Raw genomic sequence first — 12600 nt, 5'->3', positions numbered from 1 at the left:
CTGATCCCTCTTAGACAGTTTACAGGATCTTGTGGGTTGTTTTGGTTAGGAGGAGAAATGATGGAGTCAGGGATTTCTTTGGTGCAATCTTCATAGAATATCAGGGTTAGAAGGGACCTCAGGAGGTCATCTAGTCCAACCCCCTGCACTAAGCAGGACCAATCCCCAGACAGATTTTTGCCCCAAATAGCCTCCTTAAAGATTGAACTCACAGCCAAGGGGTTAGCAGGCTAATGCTCAACCCTCCTCCCTTACAAAGCCTTGTTTCCATAAACACAGTAGAAACCAAATATAAGATAGCTTCTTTGCTTACAGTTCCAGTCCTCTTTAAAAAGCCAGCACTTTACTGAAAGCTCTCTCTCGGCTTTTTCTTAGGGCGAGTCATACTCCATAGCTTTCTGGGGCTACTTTGCACCTTCTCTATTTCTGTGGCGTTTCTGTCCCATCTCTCTCACATAAACACCTATCAATCCCTTGTCTCTGCCTTTTCATTCTGCCTACATAATTCAGATTCCTCAATGGCTTTACATGCGGCCAGTGTTTTAGGTGATGGCTCTTATTGTTTCAGATATTGCTAAACAAAGGGGCATTTAATTGTTCCCTCATGTAGCCTGAACGGAAGGCATCTAATATGCCCACCAGCTTCAGCAAGGTTTCTCCCAACACCCAGAATAACAGTATAAACTTGAGGCCCTAGTTCTGAAAAAAACTATACATGTACTTAAATGTACATGTACATGCTAAGCCAATGGGACTACTCACATTTGTAAAGTTAAGTACATCTATAAAGTCATAGTGCCAATACCATGTTTTTAGATATAGTGAGTGAAGCCACAAAACTCCTTGAAACTGACTTAGAAATCATGAGAGATTAAAAATAATATTTTGAGATCTTTGTGTTTGCCTCCTGGTTTTGAGCCTTTAAACACTGGCATAGTTTGACTTCTATATTGGGGGTGGGCGGACAGCTCAAGTCAGGCCAACGGGGCTGCACATTGGGCAGGGGCAGCTCCAGGCACCAGCACACCAAGTACGTGCTTGGGGCGGCAAGCCGCGGGGGGCGCTCTGCCGGTCGCCACGAGGGCGGCAGGCAGGCTGCCTTTGGCGGCATGCCTGCGGCGGGTCCGCTGGTCCTACAGCTTTGGTGGACCTCCCGCAGGCTGCCACCGAATTCGCGGGAGGAGCCTATACAGGAGAGAGGAGGAGCCTATACAGGAGAGATGGGCTCCACCTAAACCAAAGTGGAACCAGACTGCTGGCGCTAAACATTAAAAAGGTTGTAGAGCAGTTTTTAAACTAGGTGATGGGGGAAAGCCGACTGCTGCAGAGAAGCGTGTGGATCGGACACAGACTTCTCTTAGGGGAGAGTCTGATGATAGAGAATCTCCAGGTTATAGTCAGGAGCAGAGGAATGAGAAATATAATGTAAGGGCCGGATCAGATGATGAACAGTCACATAAAAAAGAATCTGGCACATCAGAAAAAGGCAGGCTAATAAACAGGGACAAGTTTTTAAAGTGCTTGTACACAAATGCCAGAAGTCTAAATAATAAGATGGGTGAACTAGAGTGCCTTGTGATAAAGGAGGATATTGATATAATAGGCATCACAGAAACCTGGTGGACTGAGAGCAATCAATGGGACACAATCATTCCGGGGTACAAAATATATCGGAAGGACAGAACAGGCCGTGCAGGGGGAGGAGTGGCACTATATGTTAAAGAAAGTGTAGATTCAAATGAAGTAAAAATCTTAAGCGAATCCACAGGTTCCATAGAGTCTCTATGGATAGAAATTTCATGCTCTAGTAAAAATATAACATTAGGGATCTATTATCGACCACCTGACCAGGACAGTAATAGTGATGATGAAATGCTAAGGGAAATTAGAGAGGCTATCAAAATTAAGAACCCAATAATAGTGGGGGACTTCAATTATCCCCATATTGACTGGGAACATTTCACTTCAGGACGAAATGCAGAGATAAAATTTCTCGATACTTTAAATGACTGCTTCATGGAGCAGCTGGTACGGGAACCCACAAGGGGCGAGGCGACTCTAGATTTAATCCTGAGTGGAGCGCAGGAGCTGGTCCAAGAGGTAACTATAGCAGGACCGCTTGGAAATAGTGACCATAATACAATAGCATTCAACATCCCTGTGGTGGGAAGAACATCCCAACTGCCCACCACTGTGGCCTTTAATTTCAAAAGGGAACTATACAAAAATGAGGGGTTAGTTAGACAAAAGTTAAAAGGTACATTGACTAAAGTGAAATCCCTGCAAGTTGCGTGGGCCCTTTTTAAAGACACCATAATAGAGGCCCAACTTCAATGTATACCCCAAATTAAGAAAAACTGTAAAAGAACTAAAAAAGAGCCACCGTGGCTTAACCACCATGTAAAAGAAGCAGTGAAAGATAAAAAGACTTCCTTTAAAAAGTGGAAGTCAAATCCTAGTGAGGCAAATAGAAAGGAGCACAAACGCTGCCAACTTAAGTGCAAGAGTGTAATAAGAAAAGCCAAAGAGGAGTTTGAAGAACGGCTAGCCAAAAACTCCAAAGGTAATAACAAAATGTTTTTTAAGTACATCAGAAGCAGGAAGCCTGCTAAACAACCAGTGGGGCCCTTGATGATGAAAATACAAAAGGAGCGCTTAAAGATGATAAAGTCATTGTGGAGAAACTAAATGGATTCTTTGCCTCAGTCTTCACGGCTGAGGATGTTAGGGAGATTCCCAAACCTGAGCTGGCTTTTGTAGGTGACAAATCTGAGGAACTGTCACAGATTGAAGTATCAGTAGAGGAGGTTTTGGAATTAATTGATAAACTCAACATTAACAAGTCACCGGGACCAGATGGCATTCACCCAAGAGTTCTGAAAGAACTCAAATGTGAAGTTGCGGAACTATTAACTAAGGTTTGTAACCTGTCCTTTAAATCGGCTTCGTACCCAATGACTGGAAGTTAGCTAATGTAACGCCAATATTTAAAAAGGGCTCTAGGGGTGATCCCGTAAATTACAGACCGGTAAGTCTAACGTCGGTACCGGGCAAATTAGTTGAAACAATAGTAAAGAATAAAATTGTCAGACACATAGAAAAACATAAACTCTTGAGCAATAGTCAACATGGTTTCTGTAAAGGGAAATCGTGTCTTACTAATCTATTAGAGTTCTTTGAAGGGTCAACAAACATGTGGACAAGGGGGATCCGTGGACATAGTGTACTTAGATTTCCAGAAAGCCTTTGACAAGGTCCTCACCAAAGGCTCTTACGTAAATTAAGTTGTCATGGGATAAAAGGAAAGGTCCTTTCATGGATTGAGAACTGGTTAAAGGACAGGGAACAAAGGGTAGGAATTAATGGTAAATTCTCAGAATGGAGAGGGGTAACTAGTGGTGTTCCCCAGGGTCAGTCCTAGGACCAATCCTATTCAATTTATTCATAAATGATCTGGAGAAAGGGGTAAACAGTGAGGTGGCAAAGTTTGCAGATGATACTAAACTACTCAAGATAGTTAAGACCAAAGCAGATTGTGAAGAACTTCAAAAGATCTCACAAAACTAAGTGATTGGGCAACAAAATGGCAAATGAAATTTAATGTGGATAAATGTAAAGTAATGCACATTGGAGAAAATAACCCCAACTATACATACAACATGATGGGGGCTAATTTAGCTACAACGAGTCAGGAACAAGATCTTGGAGTTATCGTGGATAGTTCTCTGAAGATGTCCACGCAGTGTGCAGAGGCGGTCAAAAAAGCAAACAGGATGTTAGGAATCATTAAAAAGGGGATAGAGAATAAGACTGAGAATATATTATTGCCCTTATATAAATCCATGGTACGCCCACATCTCGAATACTGTGTACAGATGTGGTCTCTCACCTCAAAAAGATATTCTAGCACTAGAAAAGGTTTAGAAAAGAGCAACTAAAATGATTAGGGGTTTAGAGAAGGTCCCATATGAGGAAAGATTAAAGAGGCTAGGACTCTTCAGTTTGGAAAAGAGAAGACTAAGGGGGGACATGATAGAGGTATATAAAATCATGAGTGATGTTGAGAAAGTGGATAAGGAAAAGTTATTTACTTATTCACATAATATAAGAACTAGGGGTCACCAAATGAAATTAATAGGCAGCAGGTTTAAAACAAATAAAAGGAAGTTCTTCTTCACGCAGCGCACAGTCAACTTGTGGAACTCCTTACCTGAGGAGGTTGTGAAGGCTAGGACTATAACAATGTTTAAAAGGGGACTGGATAAATTCATGGTGGCTAAGTCCATAAATGGCTATTAGCCAGGATGGGTAAGAATGGTGTCCCTAGCCTCTGTTCGTCAGAGGATGGAGATGGATGGCAGGAGAGAGATCACTTGATCATTGCCTGTTAGGTTCACTCCCTCAGGGGCACCTGGCATTGGCCACTGTCGGTAGACAGATACTGGGCTAGATGGACCTTTGGTCTGACCCGGTACGGCCTTTCTTATGTTCTTATGTTCTTATGGGACTGTGGACCTCCCGCAGGCAAGCCGCCCAAGGCAGCCTGCCTGCGGTGCTTGGGGCGGCAAAATGCCTAGAGCCACCCCTGACATTGGGGCAGCAAATTCTGCACCTGACCAAGGCTTTCAGTTTGAGGGGGAATGCCCCCACTCCCAAACTATGCTCATTCCTTTTTGGTTCACGTTTTCAGAGTTTTTGCTACCATGAGAGCTAGAAATTTACTTATAAAAAAAAAAGAAAACAGATATTCTCACAGGGATTGTAAGAGCTGGGGCTTTAAGAAAAACACCAAATATTTTGAAACCTGTGATAAATTAGGCAACAACATGTGTTTATGTGCTGAAATGTTTGAAAGAGGGGGTAGTAATTAATCCTCCAGTCCCACAGTTAACTCTGGGCAGGGTACTCTGATGTGTCCACACAGAGTCCTCTTGACTTCAGTGGGGCTGTGTTTGCGCCCAAAAGTCTTTCTGTGGCCTAAATAAAAACACATTTTTAAGTTTCAGTGAAAACAGTGATTTGTTTTCACTTCAACATTCCTATGCAGAAATTGCAACCAATCTGGTACATTTCACATAGTGCTTGAGAAACAAAAAGTGAAACTGGCTAGAAATAAACATGAAATAAATCGGTCTATTTTTCACAATCTTTGCTGAGAGAAGGTAACAAACAACATTATTTGTGGAAAGTAAACTATTTTTAAAAACAAGTTTAATGATCTAAAGTATTAGTGAAAGAGGCAGGGTTTTTTTACACATTTACATACACATTTTAACCTAATAGTAGATCTTTAACTTTTCTTTTTCCATAGAAATGGAGAACTTGGCCCCATACTAGCAAGATTCCATTTGTCCACTGATTACTTTTGGAACAGAAAAGGTAAGTTAAATTTGTAAATGAAAAAATAAGAATATAGTATCCACATCTTCAAGCTGTTCCATGCAGGCAGGCCTCATGAAAGAACCCACGAAGGACTCATTGAAACCAATGGGGCTCTACCCATGTGAGATAACACGCAGGATTGATGATTTACTTCCAACTTTTAAAATATGAATTAGGCCCTGATGCTGCAAAGGCTAGTTACGTGTGTAACTTTATTGATGCAAGTAACCTCATTGATTTCAATGGGATTAGCTATGTGAGTAAACTTCTGTGCAGACTTAAGTCCTTGCAGGATGAAAACCTAAATATAAAAATAATAAAATAGCTTTCTGATTAAAGACAGTCGTGCCAGCGATTTGTTTGCATTTATAATGATGTATTGTCTGTTCAACTCTATTTTTAAAATGTGGAGTGAGGACACTGATTTTTGTTACAATGTGGCTTTTTTTAAAAAGGCTTGATTTGTTGTTTTTTTTAAATACTGGTCAGTACCAGGACACCAGCATATGCTGCAATCTCCATGAAGAGTGAGCTGTCCAGGACACTTCAATACAGAGATATCATTTGATAGAAATTGAGAAAGATCCCTATTTTAAAGGTGGCTTGTGTCTGAGATCAGCATCTGTGACTGAAATTTAGCGTTTAAGGACAGTGCTTGTTGTTTGCCTGAAGAAACCCAAATAAATGAGAGAAAAATAAGGTAAAATGTGTAAAAGGGAGCATTTTAAAATAATTTCTCTGCAAATGTTACTATCTGTTCTATTACAAAGAAAATTCAGTAGTTCTACTCAAAATTATTATTTTAAAAATTTGGAGGCTAATTCAGTTATTAAGACATGAAGCAGGGATTTTGATCCTGTTTTAAGACCAATGCAGTCTTAACTATGGATTTGCTACTGAGGCCTCCATAAAATGTGTATGCATATATGTATTTGTATATATGTATTTGTGTATATATATATTTATGTATGTATATATATGTATTTATGTGTATATGGTGTCTCTAAGAGCTTAGAACAAAAGGAAGTATGTAGTATGTATATATCTATATATAATCCTTAAGTAGGTGGCTTTTGCCATGTTTACTTTATGAAATCCAGGCTATGGTTTCTAGATATAAAAAATGAAATTTTTAAACACAAATATGTGGTGTGCAAAACTTAGAATAAACATTGATCTTACTGTTCCTGGAAACTTAGTAAGAGTAATGGAGGAAACACATTTGAATACAGGAGGACTGATCACAAGTTCACAGCTGGAGTTTGTTTCTTACTGAACTAAATACCACTTTGTTGTCATTTTCCCCCCTGCACTCTCTTAGCAGCAACAGAAATTGTAGCACTGAAAATAATGGGAATCATACACACATTCTCTTTCTCTCTTTTTGTCTCTTGTGCCTCCACTATAACTATACATCCCCTTCCTCAGAGACCAAATACACAAAAATGATACAAGATCTTTCCTTAAAGCAGAAAGAATCATATTAAATACAAAAATATTTTATTTTCTTTAGCTCTGAAAAGTAATATCTTCATTCTTTAATATTACAACATGCTGGGGAAAACCCTTTTCAGTATGATATCCATTTTAAGCCCCACGAGGGTGTAATTTTCCTAGGCTCCAGAAAGGCTCATTTTCCCCTTTCTTGCCAAAGATTAGAATTACCACTTCTTCCGGAAATGGAAGTTTTATAATAATTACCTGCTCCTTCCTCACTGCTACTTCTTTATAAACAAATAAATTATGCTATCAAAAAAAAAGGCTTGCTGTCTTTTTTGTAGGATAATTTCCATTGAAAGTGATTTTTAAATTGTAATGTTACATTCTGTAACTTGTAGATTTATCTGTGTACATTTCCCAAGTTCAGTACTAAATGTTCTTGAATTTTTTTTTAACAAATGTTACTTCTTCTTACAAACCACAAAAATGGCATAGATTAGAAGAGGGTTGTTAGACTGTCAGTCCACAGATGAGACTGGACCTATTATTTATTAGGTCTTCATAACAGACTGAGATTATGCGGGATTCAAGATTTTATTTAAAAACAAAACAAATAAACAAACTTTCTGGCTCTTATGAAAAGAAAATCTAACAAACATCAACCAATGTAGCATGGTCTTAGAGCGAAGCAACAGCTTTGAGAGATGTGAAATCCCTCCATTTATCTAAATGACATGTTAACCTTGAAGCCAGGGCCTGAATTTCTAAAAACATAAATGGGACAATTCTGCATGCAAAATGTATGTGTCCTTGCACACCCAATTTACATGGATAATTATTGCACTTATATGTGCAAATAGCCAAAGAAACAACAGCAGAAATAGAAGTAGTCCTTCCAGAAATAGTCCCATGCTTAATTTTCCCATTGAGTAATGCTAACTGCAACAATAATTCTAGCAACTAAAAGTTTAGTTACTAAATAAGAGCCTTAATCCTACCCTTGATCTCAGTACAAACTATCCATTGTCATCAGTGGGAGATCTGTGGTGGATTGAGTATAATATATGGCCCTAACTTGTATCCCTGGGCCACGGACCATAATTAAGTGCAGATCATCATTTTCCACAAAAGGAATTTAACTCCCCCTTTGTTTTGAATGGAAATGGGAATGGTATGTGGTATCTTTGGTAGACAACATACAGGACATATTAGAAACTAATTTTCAACTGTCTACTATGCTGAAGGCATAAGTGTATATCCTTTCTGATGCATTTGGTCCATAGATGAAATCCTTTGAACTTCAAGAAGAGGATAAAGATTCTGTTATTAATGAAACGGCCATAAAATCAGATACAACTGGCATAAATTCTACCATCTTTTCTTATTATTTGTTTGAGTAGATGATAAAATAATATATCACATATGCAGGTGAGTAAGGAAGAAAAAAGTCACAGATTACACTGCTTTCATATGTGCCATTAACAACATACCAATATAGCTTTCTTTAGAATATGAAATATAACATGAATACAGGTTTCAGTGTAATATATTTGTCCCTGTCTTGAGAGTTGGGAAAAGGTAACTTTCCCACCTGGTTTAAAAAATAGTCCATATTCTCTTTGTAGGGTAAAACTCACCTTCCTTGAAAGGTCATACAAGCTTAAACCAAAATTCTGTACTTGTAACATTGACTCCACCTAAGTACAGGTTTTTGTCTAGGAAACTTTTTTTTTAATAGTCCTAATGTAATGGTTCTAAACAGATTTTTTTTTAATGGGAGAAGGCTGAGGAAAGGGGATTTCTTTCCGTATTTGTGACTTCCTGAGTGTCTGGAGGAACAGAATCCCTTTCACTCCTAAAGTAATGGGTTAGGGAGCCCATCATGAGGACATTATGAGGTGTGTAATAGAGGAAATCCCCTTCCTGAAGGATCTTAGGAAATCTGCAGGGCTGGAGTAATGAGAAAAACAATGGGATCAGAGAGGAGCAGGACAGCACATACGGGGGCATGTCACCTCTTCTCTCCTATGGATAGATTAAAGTACACAGGAAAAGAGCCCCATTCCTGTAGACCTCAGGAGATGCACATATCCTGGCAAACCCCTATTCATTTGCATCAGCTCCCAGATGACCATTAGGGGGCCTGTTATGACCCCTCCGTCACATAGGCTTCAGGCACTCTTTGTCACCTGCCCAACTCCACCTGGTTGTATGAACCCTCAGTCCTCTCTTTCTCTGAGACCATGGCTTTTCAATTTGGATGATGATCTTCGGAGGCCAAACAACTTGTCTGTTTAACTTTAATTTTGGAAGGGAAAAACCTTTTTTTTCCCATTGACAAGCGTTCAGCAGTCATTTGACCACCGAGTTTAAAGTCTTTGGAGCTGACATGGCAATATGATGTCACTATTTAATATCTAAATGGCTTTTAAAATTAAAGTTTAATCAAATAAGTTTGTTCCTGAGCACTAGATCAGTTATATCTAATGTAACTAAGTTTTATCTTCAGAGGGGTAGCCGTGTTAGTCTGGATCTGTAAAAGCAGCAAAGAGTCCTGTGGCACCTTATACAATAACAGAAGCATATTCTCACCAGTAACTGCACACCACACCATAGTAACTCTAACTCAGGAACCAATCCATGCAACAAACCTTGATGCCAACTCATATCTACACCAGCGACACCATCACAGGATCTAACCAGATCAGCCACACCATCACTGGTTCATTCACCTGCACGTCCACCAATGTAATATACGCAATCATATGCCAGCAATGCCCCTCTGCTATGTACATCGGCCAAACTGGACAGTCTCTACGGAAAAGGATAAATGGACACAAATCAGATATTAGGAATGGCAATATACAAAAACCTGTAGGAGAACACTTCAACCTCCCTGGCCACACCATAGCAGATCTTAAGGTGGCCATCCTGCAGCAAAAAAACTTCAGGACCAGACTTCAAAGAGAAACTGCTGAGCTTCAGTTCATCTGCAAATTTGACACCATCAGCTCAGGATTAAACAAAGACTGTGAATGGCTTGCCAACTACAAAACCAGTTTCTCCTCCTTGGTTTTCACACCTCAGCTGCTAGAAGAGGGCCTCATCCTCCCTGATTGAACTAACCTCGTTATCTCTAGCCTACTTCTTGCTTGCATATATATACCTGCCCCTGGAGATTTCCACTACATGCATCCGACGAAGTGGGTATTCATCCATGAAAGCTCATGCTCCAAAACGTCTGTTAGGCCTTGGCTACACTTTCAAATTTGCAGCGCTGCAGCAGGGTGTGAAAACACACCCTCTCCAGCGCTGCAAATTGCGGCGCTGCAAAGCGCCAGTGTGGTCAAAGCCCCAGCACTGGGAGCGCGGCTCCCAGCGCTGTACGTTATTCCCCACAAGGAGGTGGAGTACGGACAGCGCTGGGAGAGCTCTCTCCCAGCGCTGGCGCTTTGACTACACTTAGCGCTTCAAAGCTTTGAAGTGCAAGTGTAACCAAAGCCTTAGTCTATAAGGTGCCACAGGACTCTTTGCTAAGTTTTATCTGTCTCATTCTTTCTGGAGTTTTTGCTACAAAATGGTTTTAAAAGGTAGATATTTTTTCCAATTCTGGTGAACACCTGTATTTTTTTGTTGCCATAATTCAACTACTCTTTATCCAATTTGCTTCAAATTAGGTCAAAAATTCTACATTGATCACAATACAGATTATCAGATGAATTAGATATTCCTTCCTTTATAGATTTTAGAGTTGGACACAAAATGAGGCTTAAAATAGAAGTTCATTTGCAATTATCACAACAATATGGCTACTAGTATTCCCTACTGCCCACAGCAAACATCATTATCTCATCCTCTTTTTTTCACCCATCATATACAGTAAATCCTCACTTAAAATCATCCCGGTTAACATTGTTTCGTTGCCGATTAATTAGAGAACATGCTCGTTTAAAGTTGTGCAATGCTCCCTTATAACATTGTTTGGCAGCCACCTGCTTTGTCCACTGCTTGCAGAAAGAGCAGCCTGTTGGAGCTAGCTGGGGGGGGGGGGTATTGAAACCAGGGTGGACCGGCAGCCCCCCTATCAGCTCCCCACTCCCCTAAGTTCCCTGTGGGGAAGCCACCCAGCAGGCTATCCATTGCTGGGCAGTTCAGCTGTCCCTCCCCCCACTGCCATGTGCTGCTCCTGCCCTCTGCCTTGGAGCTGTTCTCGGGAGCCTCCTGCTTGCTGTGCAGGGCCGGGGTGGGGTGGGAAGAAGGGTGCTAATGTCAGGGTATCCCCTTTCCCCCTGCTCCTGCCCCCCGCTTCATTACCCCATCTGCTTAGAGGGGGGGGGGCACGACTGGGCTCAGGACAGAGGGAGCTTGCTGGCAGCAGCTTGCTGATCTACTTAAGTACTTAAGGACAGTGTATTTAGAGTGGGGTCAGCGTACTTAAAGAGGCAATGCGTGTCTCTCTCCCCCACACAAGGTGTATGTCTCTGTCTCTCTCTGCCATGCTGTCTCCCCTCCCTCCATTTGTGCTGCCTCATAGAGTATGAGGCTACATTAACAACAATGTGTTAACCCTTGAGGGCTCGAATGCTAGTTCATCATTTAGCAGTAAGGCATTCCATGGGAAATATCCCACCTTCTTCCACCCTCTGACTCCACCACCTCAATCAAGATTCACAATCATCATTGCTGTGTACAGTATTAAATTGTTTGTTTAAAACTTATACTGTATATACATGTGTGTGTGTACATATATATATATACACACACACATAAAATATAGTCTTTTGTCCGGTGAAAAATTTTTCCCTGGAACCTAACCCTTCCATTTACATTAATTCTTATGGGGAAATTGGATTCACTTAACATGGTTTCGCGTAAAGTAGTATTTTTCAGGAACATAGCTACAACGTTAAGCGAGGAGTTACTGTATGTTGTTTCAAACTATTTCAGCTTTTGTTCCTGTTTAATTTAAAAAAAGGCTTATTTTTTTGGCCCATGTCTGAAATGTATTTACTCTCATTAGACACTCCAGTACTAGAGCATGCTTCCAGTTAACTTAGTAATAACTATATATATAACTGGATTAATAAACACCTCTACAGGATATAGTTATTACCTCGTAAACAAGAAGCACCCTCAATTTATCATTTAATTTACATCCATATGTTCTAATGATCTTAATGAAAGTAATTGTATTGTGGAACAAAACACAATGATATGTTCAATTTGTGTTTTTTTTTTTAAAAGGGGAGGCAGGAGATAAAATAAGTTAAAAAGAAAATCATAACAACTGAGCCATATATCACTGTTAAATATTGACTATTTTGCCAATTCTCACACTGATAGTTCACTGTACATTTCTATTTTTTTTCCTTAAAAGTATTCTGATGATTGCTCGATATCACAACAATGAGAAGAACTTGCCAAGGATGGAACAATTATATGTAGTAGAATGTCAACTCAGAGAGGCATTCATTGTTTTTTTTTCTTCTAAATCTTCAAGATAGTTATTCATACTAGCAGAAATCATTGACACAAATTAACATATCCATTATATCTACATTCCTTAAATATCTATTTTTTTGCTTTCAAAATAAATTATTTTAACATTATGTATGCATTTGTACAACACATTTAAAACATTACTTATGCATTTAGGGCCTGATCCAAAGCCCATTAAAATCAGAGGACAGTCTTTCAGTGACTTCATTAAGCTTTGGATCGGACTCTTATTACAGATGTGTGTACCTGTATTTTACGTAACAAGTATACAACAGTATA

General features: G+C 39.8%; 1 long non-coding RNA gene across 2 annotated transcripts in view; it reads left to right on the top strand.

Annotated features, from left to right (window-relative positions):
• The window catches only part of LOC120404951, a 107915-nt gene that overhangs the window by 1253 nt on the left and 94062 nt on the right, over positions 1-12600 (top strand). For both annotated transcript variants that reach the window (XR_005598279.1, XR_005598278.1), the window contains exon 2: positions 5312-5379. This is a non-coding gene — a long non-coding RNA (uncharacterized LOC120404951). The remainder of the gene's footprint in view (positions 1-5311; positions 5380-12600) is intronic.

The sequence above is a fragment of the Mauremys reevesii genome, linkage group 4 (genome assembly GCF_016161935.1).
Source record: "Mauremys reevesii isolate NIE-2019 linkage group 4, ASM1616193v1, whole genome shotgun sequence".
NCBI classification, from domain to species: Eukaryota; Metazoa; Chordata; order Testudines; family Geoemydidae; genus Mauremys; species Mauremys reevesii.
Note: the sequence above shows the minus strand (reverse complement) of the source record. Positions and strands in the feature narration are given on the sequence as shown.